The sequence below is a fragment of the Spinacia oleracea genome, chromosome 5 (genome assembly GCF_020520425.1).
Source record: "Spinacia oleracea cultivar Varoflay chromosome 5, BTI_SOV_V1, whole genome shotgun sequence".
Taxonomy (NCBI): Eukaryota; Viridiplantae; Streptophyta; class Magnoliopsida; order Caryophyllales; family Amaranthaceae; genus Spinacia; species Spinacia oleracea.
In genome coordinates, this window is record NC_079491.1 from 80,266,101 (window position 1) to 80,284,916 (window position 18,816).

At 35.3% G+C, this 18,816-nt stretch overlaps 1 long non-coding RNA gene across 2 annotated transcripts; it reads right to left on the reverse strand.

Moving 5' to 3' along the window:
• Positions 1 to 9,881: 9,881 nt before the first annotated feature.
• On the reverse strand, positions 9,882 to 15,554 carry LOC110792860 (uncharacterized). Of its 2 annotated transcripts, none has more exons than XR_008921559.1 (9): positions 15,235 to 15,554; positions 14,520 to 14,716; positions 14,178 to 14,228; positions 13,373 to 14,089; positions 13,130 to 13,187; positions 12,953 to 13,038; positions 12,801 to 12,837; positions 12,539 to 12,710; positions 9,882 to 10,101 (listed from the first exon to the last, which is right to left on the reverse strand). It is a non-coding gene; the product is annotated as an uncharacterized lncRNA (long non-coding RNA). The 2 variants fall into 2 exon arrangements; XR_002534530.2 differs by having other exon boundaries at positions 12,539 to 12,579; positions 12,754 to 12,837.
• Positions 15,555 to 18,816: the final 3,262 nt, after the last annotated feature.

The following is an 18,816-nucleotide window of genomic DNA, read 5'->3' on the forward strand; positions in this document are numbered from 1 at the left end:
GCTGATTACATGTTTATTTGGTGACACATGGCGTGTCTTGATTGGCCCACGTAGGCCGGGTAATTTTACCCACATCACTTATCATGCGCGGTTAGTTCATATCCATCTTTTAATAAATGTTGCATCAGAAGTGAAGAAGTAGTAGCTCATAAATTCATGATAATTTTTTGTATATTCCTTCATTCTTTTGGTTCTGAATTTGGCTAGTGGATAATATAACAGTGAATAATATGGAAGCTTAAATTAGTTCTTGAATTTTGGTAAAAAACATCAAGTGTTTTGAAATAACAAGAAGATAGATTGGGCTGAATCCTAACTATCTACCTTACTGTATGTTTATCTGTTCAGGAAATATGGTGTGACACTGTTGGTTCTGTTGAACAAATACAATCTAAGTTGCTCAAAAGGTAGGAAGCTCTTGCTAAGCGTGAGAGAGCAACGGCGTATGCCCCGGCTCATCAAGTATAACTCTAGTGATACATGTTCCTGATTTCTTTAATTATCTTTCCCTGTCTGCTGGTGCTGTGCTAGCTGACAGAGTATTTAATAATTTACCCTCACCTCTTCCTTGCTGGAAAATCCATATTGAATTTGTTGAGTTACTACTCATCATGTGGTTTGCTTGGCCTTTTGTTTTTACTATCTTTTTTAGGTGCTTAACCTTTGGGTTTGGATTTGAACTTGGTCTCTGATATAGTGGCAAGCAGAATCATTTCTTATCAGCTTGTCTCTCTTTGCATATTCTTTTAACTATATGCCTATTCTTTTAATTACATATGCATATTCTTTTAACTAAATGTACATATTATTTTACCTATATATGCTTTTTTCTTACTCTTTTCTTGTTATTCTTAGTTCAGTTTCACACTTGTTCTATTCCTTTTAATCATTGGAATATTAGGCAGTATACTATTTGTTGCTTTATATCTGTTTATTTTCTGTAGGACATTGCTTTACAATTTTTTTTTAGCTATTAAACACCCAAAGGTTTGAGATTTTAACGACAAAATGCGAACGGTGAAAATTCCATGGAAATCAAATGTAGTAGATGATGGTGTCTTTTTGATGAGGCATATGCAAAAATACATAGGGGTCGATGGAATAAAAATCAAATGTAGCATAATGCATTAACATATTTAGTTGTTTTTTCAACTTTTTTTATATTAGTTCAACTAATGACTCAACTATCACAATGTAACACGTAGTTAGCGTTTTTGTTAACTAACCTATTAATAAATAGGTATATTTGACAATAGTTGAACTCGGTTAAATTTTTGTGGGTCATCTTTGGCAACTTGCCATGTTTGAGTATCTTTTTTTTTTTTTTGCATATGTGCATGTATTTTGACTTAATTGTGCATATATGTTTACTTAAAGGTGCTATTTTACCTAAATATGCATATATTTTGAGGTAATGTGCATATTCTTTGAGGAAACATTTTTAATAAAAAGAATCTTTATGCTCAAAACCCCGATTCAAGCAGTCATTTATTTCGTACCTCCCAAGGGGCGGGAATATGCATATATGTTGAGGTGAAACTTTATTGGCAGGAGGCGACATTACTAGTACAAAAAACCTCAAGTGCGGGCTCATTTTAAGGGGTTTTGTGCGGGCTTTTACATGTGCATCACTTGCCATGCCCGCACTTGACATTTCTCAAGTGCTGCCAATATATAAGCCCGCACTTGACAATCTTTGTGCTGCCAATTTAGAAAATGAGCCCGCACTTGACAACTTTGTGCTGCCAATTTTCGAATACGTGCCCGCACTTGACAAACTTTGTGCTTCCAATTTTCAAATACGTGCCCGCACTTGACAAACTTTGTGCTGCCAATTTTGTAAATGAGCTCGCACTTGACAACTTTTGTGCTGCCAATTTTGGGAATGAGCCCGAACTTGACAAACTTTGTGCTGCCAATTTTGTAAATGAGACCGCACTTGACAACTTTTGTGCTACCACTACTACATTTCTAGTCAGATGCGACGCCTAAAATTGTTGCATTAGGCATAAAAATCCGTCGCATTAGACCTAATGCGACGCCAAATAACCCTTGCATCCGGAGGCGTTGCATTAGGCCTAATGCAACGTTCAGTGACCTGATGCGACGGTTGCATTAATACCGTTGCATTAGGTTTCCACCTAATGCGACGGTGTGTAGGTGGAGTGTCGCATTAGTTCTTTAGCTAATGCGCCGGGTATTTGAGGTAATGCGACGATTTATTTAGCTATTGCGACGGGTATTTTTAGCTAATGCGACGGTTAATTTTAGCAAATGCGACGGGTACCTACAATAGCTTAATGAACTAATGCAACGCCTTTTTCCTAATGCAACGGAAAATTTTTGTGCACTAAAAAACCTTTTGGGTACCTAATGCAACGGTTCATAATAATATATATATATAATATTTAATAATAATAATATAATAACAAAAGATTTTCATTGACTTGAAAAGTAATATTACAATATAAGTGCCCATAGGACACATGCATTACAAAATAGTTGTTCACTAATTAATTTGGTGTTTTTAATGACAAAAGTACATAAAATTAAAATGCATAGAAACAAATTCAACGTTACTAGCTAGGAATTGCAAAACGACCCAAAACAAATAAGAGCCTCCACCGTCTCATTGCTAGATCTACATTTCTTCTCCATTTAGCGCAGCATGCTCCTGCAAGTTTAACTCACGAATGAGCACAAGTTAAAGATGGTACAAGTTTAAATCCAAAAGGTCTTGAATGTGGGGAAATTAGAAGATATTCTAATGTTTAAATCCCCAAAAATGGAGCAATATTGTATTAATAAGGGTGAAGCTGATGGAGCAATATTGTAATAATAAGAGTGTAGCTGACATAAAGCAAAAAAAACTTCCTGGTTAATAAAAAAATGGAACAACTCAGAGAATCAAGAAAAAAATGGTTGTCAATAACAGCAATGTTAATTGTTATGATCATAACACCAAAAACAAAGGCAATAGATACAAATCCAGTGCATGAACTATTGCCACCTAGCTACAAGACAACTAGCAATTGAGGTAGTTGTACTTGACAGTAACTCTAGAAATTAAGTAGAGCTCTTCAAACCCGGGGAAAGAGTATGGAATGCACCACTAATATGGAATACTTTCACTCAATATACGGCAGAGGCAATACAGAGCACTCATATAGCGTGCGAGGACAAAGCTGACCAATATCATTGGCAGGGTATGCAAGGTGAAACTTGCTCTGATAAAACAATATATGCATTTCTAGTGAGTAAGCAGGATAAGGATGGTGTAAGTGTGGATCAGTCCCGAGTGTGGAAGAGACTATGGCATTCGAATGTCATCCAAAAATGGAAGATTTTTATATGGAAAATAATGCACAGATCTCTGCCGCTTCGAACAAGGTTGAAAAAAAAAGGTATGACAGTTGATCCAACTTGTCCAGTTTGCCTAAAGGAAGAAGAAACTGAGGAACATATCTTTAGATATTGTTGGATTGCTAGCATGATCTGGAAGGCGTGCTCTCTTGGCATTAAAGTTGACTATGCAGTGAACATTACTCTCCAAGAGTGGGTTAAGAACTTTCTGAATTTCTTCTGGACAGAAGATGGAAAGGAGAGTAGTAGAGCTATGGAGTTTGTTGTGGTTTTATGGGCCTTGTGGATACATAGAAATAACATAGTGTTTAAAGGAGGCAAGGTTAATCCGAATTTTATCATTCAAAACGTGATAGATTTGAAAAAGATGGCAAATAAGGCCATTGAAGAACACAGCAAAATGGAGCATAGGATGAAAAGAGGTCATATGCAAGGGCAAAAAAACTAGCAGCAGCTGAAGCATTGCATTACTGGAAGTGTGGGTGCATATAATACAGTGATCACCGTTGATGAAGCCTGGAAGATGAACAAGAAAGTTGCAAGGGTTGATGCTGCTATAGGCTGAACCATTGAGGTTAATGGAGAGCTTATAAGTGAAGGAGGAGACAGAGTTCTAACTCAGAATGCACTTCAAACGGAAGCGTTGGCTATTCTGACAGGCTTGAAGGAGGCAAAACATATAGGGCTATCTAATATTATTCTCCGAACTGACTGCAGCAATGTAGTGGCTTCCATCAAACGCTATCCTTATTGCAAGATGGAAGTAGCTACCTTATGTTTTGATATTATTAGTATACCTTTCACTATGGCTAATGTTGTACTTATAGAGATAAAATGAACTAATCAGATCAAACAAAATAGACCAAGCAACATATCAGCAAAAGTCAACCAAAATCAACTATTGCCAAACCTTAACATTAAGCAGCAAAGCAGTGGGTCATGCACCATAGTGCTCTAGCTAACTCAATAATTCTAACTTTCCTCTAGCCTAACTGATCAGAATAACAAGAATCAGCAATACCTCTGCAACTATTAGACCAGCAGCAAGAAAGAAAAAACAGAAGCAACAAATACAAACAAAAATTGTACAGGTCTTCCTTGGACTACCAGCAACTACTGAAGCAACAAATACAAACAAAACAGAAGAACAATGGATATCGATTCAAGCTGGACAGGTCTTCCTTAGACTACCAGCATCTACTGATGCTGCTAACAGTGGCATATTTCGCACTACAGTTCTGTTTTGGAGAGCTCCTACACAGGGGAGAACAAAACTAAACACGGATGTTGTGGTTAGGGAAGGAAGTGTAGGGTTGGGCATGGTGGTCAGAGATGCCATGGGTGATGTGGTGATAATTGCATGGGACAGGAAGAGAACGAGTTTGACAGCTCTGCAAGTTGAGGTTACAGCATTGTTGTTCGGACTAAAGTATGATTTGAGGCAGGATACAAGAAGGTGGAAGCTAAAACAGACTGTATGTACCTTGTGGAGATGCTCACACGAAGGAAAAAGGAGAAGTCCAGTGTGCAGATTTGAGTTAACGATATTTTAGAGTTTGTGAAACAATTTGAATCTTGTATTTTCAGTTTTGTTAACTGTGCTGGTAATCGTGTTGCTAAATAATGAGACAATGCAACATAATATAGTGCTAAAACAAATATTTTACCTGGTTAATTGTCCTACTTGTCCCACCAGACTGCCCATTTTGCTCACTGACTCGCGGCGCACTGGCAGCATCCTTTGGAGTCGATGGAGTCACAAAATCAAGAATAACTATATTTATCTCGGGATTAGCTTCTTGAAGTTGAGATATAATCATAGACACAACGTGGGGTGCAAGTTGTTGCACCAACTCTGTTTTCATACTCTGCAAGAACTCTTCCGGAATCAAGAAGCCTGCTTTTTTTTCTTTTTTCTTCAAGTCACTCTTTGTCACACCTTTTCCGTAAAGTGGTACGCGGCTTTTGCTTTTTCTTTTGGGACCTTGTATCACTTCAGAGATAAGGTCTTTGGAGTTGTTCCCTTCTTCTCCATCTTGGGTGGAATCTAAAGCATCTATTTTTGCCTATTTATGGAACTTTAAGTCATTCTCTTACTATATTATCAAAACTATGCAAATATGTTAAAATGCAACTTGTTAACTTACAATATTCTCTTCGATTTTCTCAGGGTTGGTAAGGTATGTTCTCCCTGGAACTCTTTTCCTTGATTCTTGTAGACCTTTGCTTTAGAAGGTTCTTACTTATCCGGATCCTGCTCTTGCTATTAAAAATCACAATAACATATATAAGTAACCTCTAACACGCAGCACCAAAATATAAGAAACTTACTAGAAATGAGAATAAGTTGTTACCAATTCATGACGTAAAATTGCAAACCCCTTACGGCCCATCGTGTGCATATCATTTAACAACAAACGATTTTCTCTGTTGGTCTTACTTTCTTCCTACGAGATAAAAACAATAAGTTACAGCTACTAAGACCCATTATTACATGAACATATAAGGAAATTTCATTAAATACCTCAATTTTTTCACATTTCCAGTAATTCGAGAGGTCTTGAAACTGAGGTACTGAAATAGTGTCTGGTTTATTCTCCCATCTTAACTCATCAGTGGCATATGCATAGAAATGATTCTTCTTAAATCTGCATTTATAACTACGCCAACTTGTATTGACAGCCTCCATTGCATATTTTCTTCCTGCTTCAGGAACTATATATTTTTCCTATACCAATCATTAAAGTGACCATTAGTAGTATACGAAGGTCATAACATTTCAAAAAATATCAACGAATATCACTACCAAACTTGTGCAAAACAACAATATTACAACATACCAAAACATAATCCCATATTTTGTCATGTGTGGGCAGATCTCGAAAGTTGACATAATTAAGTGGCGCAAGCTCAGAATCCTTCCCCAAAGTTCCGAGGAAGAACTTAAACTCTTCAACAATTTCCTTTGTAGGTCCTACTGGTTGGCCAAACAAGTTCAGAATAATATATTGGCGTTCTTCTCTTGTACGCGCATGAACTTGTGTAAGCTTTGTTGGCCCTCGATGCTTCTTCTTAGGAGCTGTTTCAGTTCAAGTAACTGGAAAAACTTTTTTGCCTCATCATTCGGCCCCTCTCTAAAAGCATCACGTGCATCATGTAACAACCCTACTAGATCATCATCCATATCATCTTGGTTCGACAATTCATCAGCATCCAAAGTAGGTATTTCTCTTTCGTAGTGGATCCCTAATTCTGACAACTTGTCCGCTCTTGGCACAAAACAATTGCAAGTTAGGTGATCTCTCACAACATTTTCATGACGCCAATAACGATAATGACAACTACCACATGGACAACAAATTTGGTTTCCTTCGGACTTGATAGAAAAGGCCCTTTTAATATATTCGTTTATTCCTCGTTCATATTCTTCACTCCATTTGGAAGCCATCCACCACTCCTTAGTTCCATTATACATTTCCTCAAGGTAATAATTAAGTGTGTTTACTCTAATAAAAAGCACAAGAAAAAGAATTATGGTAACCATCAATCAAATTCAATTAAAGAAAAGAATAGAAAGATAAATTAGCTACCTAACTTCGTTTAACTAGATAATACACCTATCTTATTTCATTAACGTTAAGAAAAACAAAATGCTTAGGAAAAACACCCAAAAGTTTAATTTTGACGCAGCTAAAAGTCATTCACCAAATCATCAAAAAAAATGTAGGATTTCCTATAAATAGACTCAGAAAATATGACATACTAACTCAACCTAGAATATTCAATTAAGACTTTGCAGAAAATATCATATACTAACTCAACCTATTGATGAACAAAACAACAGTACAACAAACCAACAGCATACCCAACAAGACATCCTAGATTCTTTGTAAAAATATCGGTAACGGTATTCTTTGTAAACTTTCTTTGTAAACTGGTGGTAACGGTATTCTTTGGTGGTGCGTGGCTAATATCTTTCAAGTTTACACTTTCCTCCATGTCCATGTTGATTACATGCAATTATACATATAATTATTGATGGTGGACCTTAACAATCCAAGATGAAAGATGATGAACAACGAAATTAAGGTATTCCATGGACATGCATGGATTAAGGCACCTGAATTTAGGAAGAATTCTAAAACTAATTTGTGAGATAGACAAAATTTAAGTAAATTTTAGATGATTTGGCTAACTCTAAATCTCAAATTAATGAGATAGAAGCTATATTAGAACTCCGAATTCACTCTTGAATCTGAAACTGTAGTTGGGTTATAGCACACAAACTTAACTCTGTTGTGTAGTATTAATCATTTACGTCTACCCTAAAAGTACAACTGAATCATTCACGTCTCCATATTCATACCAATAATATGCCTGAATTAAAAACAAACTTATTAGATGCACATTTTAAAATGGCTAAATGTTTTTTAGTGAGGTCAGTTTCCTTGTGTAGCAGACGGATGATATTTTGTCTCTGGAATCTGATTTTTTGCAGTTGAGTATTTGTGGGAAGTTGACTCCACTATCATGCGCAGAAGTGCCGGGTTCATTCCCTGTTCTGTTCTTGTACCTATCCATGTGTTTTATAACTAGCAAACTACGAAGCTCTATGTCATCTTACTCATCTCATATCTTGTGGATGATCTAATTCCAGCAAGCCATAGAGATGACTCAAATGCTGAATAGTACTCGGTATTCTTTGTAAACTTTCTAGTCATCCTAGATTCATTTGGAAAAATATCAGTACTGAGATACAGTAATAAAGAGCTTGTAGTTTTTTTGTGACTTCTCAATAAAGTGTCTAATTTACTTTCAACAATCAATCCGAGAGAGAAAGAGGCAACCCAATGCAATCTCCTGAAAGAATCAACTCCCAAACAGAACTATACATAACCAGGGCTTGAGTAAAGTGAATGGGTGTGTTCTGGCAAATTTCCCCAAAAAAATTCTCTTCAAGATTCCAGTTCATCAAATCAACTAACATTACGGTCAACTATTAGTGCAAACCTACCCTCATAACATACTACACAGGAAGCCAAACTAATCAAATCAAGTATTCTATTCTTGTTCAATTCCCATTCCACCACACTTCATGCATTCGGCAACACTAGCAATTAGTCCTAGAACTGATGCATTTGGAATCCAGACTTATCCAAACTGACACACAGCCATACGTCATACAAACTATAAACACACAGCCATACATCATACAAGCTATGCGAATTGGGAAGTCAATAACCTCGAATCTCCATTGACAATAGACGAAACTGACACACTGTCATTGAACTACACTCAGCCACACTACTATTACTTCTTCCCCTTATTTCCCATCTTTTCCCTCAAAAACAATGTAATCGAAATCGAGCCACGATGCTTTAACAATATATTAACATATACAATAAGTCAATAACAATAACCAAAACAAAACAGGAACCCAAATATTTCACATACTTGTATAAAAGATTAAGCACATCAATCCAATTCATCTGCAAATTAATCTTTCAGTAAAGCAGCAACCTTTATAAAAACTCAATCGTGATAACAAAACAGTAACAATTTTCAATAACCCAATTCTTCAAAAATACATCCGCAAACCCCCTGAATTATGCTTACCCTGAATTATGCATACCAGAAAAGCGAAAAAACAGAACAAACCCTGAATTATGCTTACCAGACAAGGGAAAAAACAGAACAAACCCTCACAAAACTATCCAAAATTCATTCTATTAATACATAAACCTGAATTGTGAATCGATTACATACCGTGAATAGTAGCAGATGGTTGACGTAGAATTTCTCCTCCTTAACTTGTTCGAATTATTAATGGAAAGCCCCAATTCAATCCTCCCACTCGATGAATTTCGCAGAGAACTTCGTAGAGAATTTCGCAGAGAATTTCGCAGAGAATTGCAAGAAATTCGAGATAAGCTCGAGCCCTAATTGCGAATTGCAGACCAATTTGTTAGACTTTGCCCAAAATTTTGATAAATCCTAGCTACGTTTTTCTTTCTCTCAGTCTCTCTCCAGAAAAATTGGAATGTTCCACGTAAAGTGTTTTTGCGTGTTTTTTTTATTTCTATTTTCTTTTCTTTTTTTCACATAAAATTGCAAGGGCGCGGTTTTGAAAATTTGGGAAAAGTAATGGGAGGGAATAAAGTATACCGTAGGCGCAAAAGTAGTAATTGGCTCACCGTTGCATTAGCCTGATATGCATTGCATTTGACCCTCTAATGCAACGGCTTGGATGCACCGTCGCATTAGCTCCAATTTCTAAAATATTATACAAGGCACCGTCGCATTAGCTCTCTCTATTGCAACGGTTCTCACTTTACCGTCGCATTAGCCCCTATTCTACCGTTGCATTAGTTCAAAAATGTAGTAGTGTACCAATTTTGGGAATGAGCCCACACTTGATATATATACGAGCCTATAAACGAGCCGTATTTGTTATATATCCTATTTTGTTGCCACATATTTTTTATAATTGGACCACGCCACTAGTTAACCTCCATACATAATATAAAACATTACTCAATTATATAGATAATTAAATTGTACAGTAAAAAACTCGATTACAATACAATCATAAAAAAACTAGCATCCATAACCTAAAATTTATTACAAGGAAATATCAAAGACAATACTAAAATTCACTACAAGAAAATATCAAAGACAATCTCGAACATCATTTATCTCTTCAATCCTGAAAGGCTCCTCCCTCGGATTTTTACGTACCTTACGAAGATCAACAATCAAAAAAAATATATACTTTAGTTAGTTATATTATAAATATTGTATCGTAAATAAAGTAATACTTAATTTGCTCATAACAACGAAATAAAGACAAAAATGGTCGTTTCGCTCCTAACTCATAACTAATGAACATAAAATGGTCGTTTTGCTCATATACTTAATTTTTAGTTTTTAAGACTCGTTCTTACCTAGTTTGGTCAATTTATGCACATTTAATTGTCGTTTGATCATTATATGTCATAATTTGTCTAAAATGGCCATTTTCGCTACTAACTCTTAACTAATGAACCTAAATAAATATTCTAAACCTTTTACATGTTTTCCATACTTACTTTTATGTTTCTAAGACTCATTCTTACCTAGTTTGGTCAAATTATGCACATTTATGAGTCGTTTGATCGTTATATGTCATATAATGATTAAAATTGTCGTTTTCGCTCCTAACTCTTAACTAATGAACCTAAAAAGTATTACAAACCATATGCATGTTTAACATACTTGGTTTTATGTTTCTAAGTCTCATTCTTACCTAGTTTTGTCAAGTTATGCACATTTAAGAGTCGTTTGATCGTTATATGTGATATTTTGACTAAAATTGTCGTTTTCGCTCCTAACTCTTAACTAATGAACCTAAAAAGGTATTCCAAATCATATACATGTTTAATATAATTGTTTTTATGTTTCTAATTCTCATTCTTACCTACTTTGGTCAAGTTATGCACATTTAAGAGTCGTTTGGTCGTTATATGTGATATTTTGACTAAAATTGTCGTTTTCGCTCTTAACTCTTAACTAATGAACCTAAATAGATATTCTAAAACTTTTACATGTTTAACATACTTATTTTTATGTTTCTAAGACTCGTTCTTACCTAGTTTGATCAAATTATGCACATTTAAGAGTCGTTTGATCGTTATATGTCATATTTTGACAAAAATTGTCGTTTTCGCTCCTAACTCTTAACTAATGAACCTAAAAAGGTATTCCAAACCATATAAATGTATACAATACTTTGTTTTATGTTTCTAAGACTCATTCGTACCTAATTTGGTCATATTATGCACATTTAAGATTCGTTTGATCGTTATATGTCATATTTTGACTAAAATTGTCGTTTTCTATCCTAATACTTAACTAATGAACCTAAACGGTATTCCAAACTATATACATGTTTAACATACTTGGTGTTAGGCTTCTAAGACTCATTCTTACCTAGTTTGGTCAAATTATGCACATTTATGAGTCGTTTGATCGTTATATGTCATATTTTGACTAAAATTGTCGTTTTCGCTCCTAACTCTTAACTAATGAACCTAAAAAGGTATTCCAAACCATATACATGTTTAAAATACTTGTTTTTATGTTTCTAAGTCTCATTCTTACCTAGTTTTGTCAAGTTATGCACATTTATGAGTCGTTTGATCGTTATATGTCATATTTTGACTAAAATTGTCATTTTCGCTCTTAACTCTTAACTAATGAACCTAAAAAGGTATTCCAAACCATATACATGTTTAACATACTTGGTTTTATGTTTCTAACTCTCATTCTTACCTAATTTCGTCAAGTTATGCACATTTAAGAGTCGTTTGATCGTTATATGTCATATTTTGACTAAAATTGTCGTTTACGTTCCTAACTCTTAACTAATAAACCTAAAAAGGTATTCCAAACCACACACATGTTTAATATAATTAGTTTTATGTTTCTAAGTCTCGTTCTTACCTACTTTGGTCAAGTTATGCACATTTAAGAGTCGTTTGATCGTTATATGTCATATTTTGACTAAAATTGTCGTTTTCGCTCCTAACTCTTAACTAATGAACCTAAATAGATATTCAAAACCTTTTACAAGTGTAATATACTTTGTTTTATGTTTCTAATTCTCATTATTACCTAATTTGGTCAAGTTATGCACATTTAAGGGTGTTTTGCTTGTTATATGTCATATTTTGACAAAAATGACCGTTTTCGCTCCTAACTCATAACTAATGAACCTAAATAGGTATTCTAAATAGACAAACATTGATTTCAGGTTGGTATTCTTTGAAATATTAAAGCTATTGATGTTTCTTAGCAGCATATACTTATCGGAAAGAGTTTCAAGTTAAGCAGACACACACAACCTCACATTACAATCTTATTGCACAAAGAAGCAAATGGTCTTAAGGGGTGAGTTTCCGAGGCAAGGAGTGGAGGTGCATGCGTCAATTATTAAATAGATGCAAGGCACCAGGAACTTAGTTTAAAAAAGGGGTATTGATGAAAGACATGATAAAAAGGGGAAAGGAAAAAGTATCATAGATGGGGGAATAATTTACAGTAGTTTTAGCAGAAGGCAAAAGTAATGAAAATTTATTCTTTGAAACTAAGTATATCAATCTTACCAGAAAAGTGTTCAAAAGAATATTGTTCTTACCTGTGACTCAGGAAATGAGATCTCACCACCCCGAGAAACATCTGAAAAAAAAAAATGACAGTTGCCATCAAAGGTTCAGTAACATGTCAAGCCAATTGATTCCCAAAATAGTCATATTTATGTTCTGATTCTTCATTCCCATAATGCAGAACTTGTAGTGACCTACTATTCTCTGTTAACAGAACGAACTAGAGTGGATTAGAATAGTAAGGTACCTTTAAATTATAAGTTTCAGGTCAAACACTTGAATACGAGATAATACCTAGAAGAAGAAGAGTCCATGTTGCAACGAATTCATCCTAAAGAAGAATAAACATAGTAAGATATTCTCCATGTATTTCATCACAATAACCCAACCAGCTGCAAGCACCTATAAGATGATTTAGGAAAAGGAAACAAATCACTTTAACTTACTTCAGATCTAGAGTGACTAATGATCTTGCACTCACTCCTTGGGTGTCACTGATCACAGAGTTAGTACCTTCTTTCTGTCCATGTGCCTAGTCAATAAGTAATGAAAGACATCAAGATTAATTCAAGCATGGTTTAGTAATTGTGAAATCGGTGATTCCTTGATGCAAGGAGAATTACCAAAGGGATGAGATGGTCACATTCCTCTTCAGTGATAAAACCTCTATAAACAAAGACCCTGTCCCATTCAAAAACATCGAATCAAAACTCGACAACGCAGAAAAAATATAGGCAATACGAAACACCAGTAAATGAAATACAGATAATTTCTTCCCCTGCAATGGAGGAAATACTACAATGACAAAAAAACATTCGGACAAGGAAAGTTCTAAAGCAATTCGACAACACCTCACGTCAAATTACCTGACCTCGGTTGCCAAGACAGCTGGACAACCCTTGATGGATCTATCCTGCCTGAATGTATAAGATTTTCCTGGTTTCGTTCTTTATTTCCTGATTCCTTTTGGCTGTTAGATTTTATATTTGATTTTGTCTTGTCCTTGTGACTGCTATCTAATGGAATAATCCATTATAAGTCCTATAAGGCTATAACCACATAGTAAAAATCCTCCCCCTAAAGGACAATACACACAGTTTCTTTCTTCTCCCTTAGTTGAGGCATCATCAGCTGCTGAAGTGGTGCTTTTGTAAACTGCTCAGAAAGTTTTAGTCCCTCAATTCTCTCAAAATTGTGTACTAGTAGGATCCGGTAAATAAGAAAGAAACCATGAGGGTTTATCATTGTGATTTCGCTAACAAGAAAGAAACTGCTCAGGAGGGTTTATCATTGTAAACAAGAAACAAACAAGAAAGAAACCAGGAGGTTAAACAAGAAAGAAACCAGGAGGCTACAGCGAACAAGAACTTCACTCCAGGAACTGCATAGTAGCAACATCGAGGGTACAACAACCAGCAGCAACAGAACAGAAACAGAAGAGTGCAGCAACGATGACCTACAAATGATATCAAACTTCATTAACTATAAGAAGAAATACAAACAAGTAATTCATAAAGCGGTTGAAAGAGGTTATAAAATGTGTGAAGATCTTCGAGTATTTGTTCTTAATTGTCTCAGATAAGCTGCAAAAACAAAATAAAAAAATGATTAAGAGACATTTACAAATCAAGTGCAAAAATAGACTACAATTCTACCACTGATATCAATTACCAAGCCATCAAGGTGTTTCAAAAAATGAGACTCTTCGTCTTTTCTACTTATCTGCAGCAATCAACAAAACCTATTTATTAATTCAATGTAGCTCTTAGAAAATAATAGCAGAGGAAATTTGACCCATGAGATCTTATTAGTATTATAGAAAAACATGAGAAAGAAGTATTGAAAGAATATCCTAAATTATATAGGTCCTGAACGAGGGATGAACAAGGGGACAATATTCAAATAAGGAATTATCCCAGCAAACATTAACATGAAATTAATTCAGTTTCCGTTTATACCATAAAAAACAATCAATTTTTCTGAAACATCGAACACAATTATGGATGAAGATACCTGCAAATATATTATTACTCTGGAGGAAGATGAGAAGATATGGAAGTATTGAAAAAGATCAAAGCTGAAAAAAAAATTGAAGAGAGAACCCATCATACAATCCATAATAACAATAAATATATAGAAAGACCAAACGAATTGTGATTAAACAGATATGCATCTTCGAATCTATCTGGCCTTCATACTCTTCAATCAATCTGCAATGATACATCGGAAAAAAATTGATTTCAGTTATGATATTATGAAATTAAACAAAACTATTTTTCAAGGAAGAACAACTGCAAAATCAATTATCCTAGATTTCGAAAAACAAATTTAAAACACGAATATGCAATTCCCATTGGAAAAAGTCGAGAACAAAGCTTACAAATGTAAATTGCACTAGATTGAGACCACGTGAATTGGTTCTCCAAGAAGAAAATTAGTGGAAGATAAGAAGTCTTTAATATAGGGGAGCAAAGAGATAAGGACGAGGAGAAAGAGGAGAGGAGATAGGGAGACCGGCAACCCAACATCAGCAACAAGAACAACACCACCACTTCAACAAAGACGTCGGCGATGGAGTGCTCAAGAGGAGGGTAAAACTCAATTGAAATCGCTAGGGTTTGCCTAATTGGGGATGTTAATTTAACTAAATCTAATTAATGAAGTGGGTTAAGGAGTTTAACATTTCATGAAGAGGCAGTAACGACGGAAACAATAACCAGCACAATACCTGTTGAGGAAGAGCAGCGGCGCTGTTGAGGGAAGTAGAAGAGAAGCAGCACAATACCCGGTGATGTGTGTGCAGTGACTGGAGAGTGTTTGGCTGCCGAGCCTCTGCCGCCGAGGAAGAGAAGCAGCGCCGAGGAAGAGAGTTGCCGCCAAGGAATTGGACAAGAGGAGGAGCAAGAATGAGGAAGAAGGAGAACAAAGAGAAAGAGGGGAACCAGGGATGAGGAAGAAGGAGCACGAAAAGGAGGGAAGCAGGCGGGAAAACGATGGAAATGAAAATATATTTTTAGAAACCTAAGTTTGCGCTGCCAATATTTTGGGAAAGGCTTTGTGCTGCTCATTTTCTAAATGAGCCCGCACTTAAGTTTAAAGCCCGCACTTGAACTATGTGCGGGTTATTTTCTAATACGTGCCCGCACTTGCGAAAATGTAATTTTTCTTTTTTTTTAAAATACCACTTTGTGCTGCCAATTTTCAAAATGAGCCGTATATGTAGGGAAGCACATGACAATTTTTCTACTAGTGTTAAGAGAGTAGTATATTTACCTTAATAATATGCTCATATAAAGATCATCAGATTTCATGTGGTCAAACGGCTAGAAAGATGGTTCTCACATTAAGATAGGTTCTTACTATATATATATGTATAGTAAGAACCTATCTTAACGTAAGAACCATATCAGGTTCTGGTGAGAACCTCTCTTAAGATGAGAACCTCCTTATAATGAGAACCTTTAGCAACCGTTGGATTGAGATTAAATGAGCGGCTGACATTGAATTAACAATTCCAACGCCCGTAATTCCGCAAAGACGCGCACAATTTTTATTTTCCAAAAACATTTGACTTTCTCTCTCTACACCAAGAAACATATTGTCATATCTCTCCTCATTTTGCTTCAAATTTTCAGGAAATTGGTCCGAAATTTTGATACAATTATCACCAATAAGATTTAATTTCAGTCGATTTTGGGCAAAACCTAATTCGGCGACGCTAAATTTTTCACTCCGATCTGCATAATTGATCTCAAACTCAGGTATCTCGCAATTTCCATAGTTTTTTGCTAAATCTTTTTAAATTATTCAATAATTTGTTGCGAAGGATCTCTCATTTATTGAGTTATTTTAGCAGATTGTTCTGTGAATTTTGTAGCAAGATTTTATGGTTGATCGAGTTTTATGTGTTTTATATATGCTTCATCGATTTTAGGTAATTTTATTCATCTTTAAATTATTACTCGGCTTCTAATTTAGCATAGAAATTCAAATTTGAATAAAGTAAACTAATATCTCTTAAAAGTAAATTAATATCTCTTACAAGTAAACTAATATCTCTGAAATAAGAAAAGACTTCATTTTAGGGCCCTTGACATATCCAACATATTGATGTAACCTTCTCCGAAGTGTTAGGACAGTTAACCAATGGTAATAGTACACTGTGTAGTTAAAGAAACCAGTCCTGGCAACTAGGTAGAAAACATGTATAGAGGAAAGAGATAAAAAAAAATAGCATATACACCTCACAAACAATCTGCTAATCATTGATATAACATCCTGCAATTTGAACTTTTCCTTTCTGTAAGTCTGCGTGCTTATCAACTGCAGGTCTACAACTCTATGGTCTTAGAAAATAGAAAGAAATACGGGCAGTTGATATCATTTATGATTTGAATTGACTTTTAAATTAGTTCCATTTACTTTTCAGAGGTATTTATCTACTTTTGAGAACGTTATGCAACTTGAGATTTGTTTATGATATTTACATTTAAATTAGTTTCATTTAATTTTCTTAGTTATTTATCTACTTTTGAAAATATGATGCAATTTGAGGTTTTGTTGCACTTAGTGATTTATCTAACTCAAAAGTAAAGCAAAAACTGAAAAAAGTAAATAGAAATGTTCCAAAGGTAAATAAAATATGGTCAAGTTCTAGTTGGTAGGTACTGTAGGTCACACGAAGCAAGTTGATCAGGTTGACTTTGTGCTATTGGTTTCTATTTCAGTCAGCCTGCTTGTTGGTTGTTGACGTTGGTTGACTAGGGATGGTGTTGTTGGTCTGCAGTGGTTGCATTGCTGTTGTAGCTTGCTAATTTGTTTTGCAAGGGTTTGTGTCATGTTTAGATAGTAGTTTGTTGTTGGTGTGGGTGGTCTGCTTTAGTGTTGACCTGTGATTCCTGCCGGACAGCTGATATGTTCTATATAGTCGTTGTCAACAGTGATGTTTGTGTTGTTATTACTATTTGATCCAGTGGATAGTTGTCTTTTTTACGGTTCTTGCAACAATACAAGTGTCAGAAATATCGAAAACTGATATCTTCCTCTTTTGCATAAAATCAAGGCTGCTTTTGAAACTAAAGAAACTTAAAGCCATTGGCTATCGAGAAGATGGGAAGTTAGAGACAACAGATTGCTATCTTGAACGATTAGAATCTCTAATGAAACTATTCAGGGTTGTAGTTCAGGTTTGCATAATTGCTTTGTTGTCCAAGATGACCCAATTCGAAATAGTTTTTCTCCCAATCCCCTGACATTAAAACCAACTATCATGTGTTGTTTTTAGACGGTTGCTCAAGGTGTCCATAACAAACATGGCTTGGAGGAAGGTTGGGCTTGGCTTGCACGGTTTTTAAATGGTCTCCCACTTAATAGATACACCGCTGCTGCTCTCGAAGCTTTCCTAGAAGTAAGTTGGCCATATGTTTTGAATACCAAAGTATGCCATTTCTTTGTTGATACCTTTGATAAATCCTGTTTAGAACCATGTTATATAAGTCATGCTCTCATTCTGTGTGTTAATGGGGACGAGGCTTTGTGTTGGATTTTAGGTGTGTGTTTAATTAACTTTACTAAGTGTTTCTTAAACCTATTAGCTCAAATGGTAGAGCACTATGTAAATGCATAGGGATGTAGGTTCGATTCCTACATAGGTTGTCTCTAAAAGTACATTAAAAAAACTCAATAGTAAATAAAAGAAACTCAATAGTAAATCAAAGTATTCAAAATTAAATAAAAGTATCTCAAAAGTAAATCATAATAATTATAAAAATTTAAAATTAAATCATCATATTTCACTGATCTACTAAACATCAGACCTTTATGAATATATGTGGCTTTCGTTGCATTATTAATAAGAAATATTTAAAAAGTAAACAAAAAAAAGCTCAAAATTAACGACCACTAACTAACGACGGGAGAAAAAAAATTCTAGTTAATAGAGATAAAACATAATTCACGTTAACAAAAGTGGCGCGGGTTATCTGAAAAATTTCAAAAGATAAATTGGAGTTACATTTTCACCCTAGTGTAGAGCTGTCAAAACAGGTCATCGGGTCGGGTTTGGGTCGGGTCATCTCGGGTTTCGGGTCATGATCAGGTCGGGTCGTGTCGGGTCAATATTTCATTCGGGTTGAGTTCGGGTTCGGTCGGGTCGATTTCAGGTCGGGTCATATCGGGTTTTTTCCTATCCCGGGTTCAGGTCGGGTTCGAGTCGGGTCACATTTCGGTCAGGTTTGATTTCGGGTTCGGGTCTTATCGGGTCGGGTTTAAGTCGGTTTGTAGCAGATAATTTCGGGTTTGGGTCTTATCG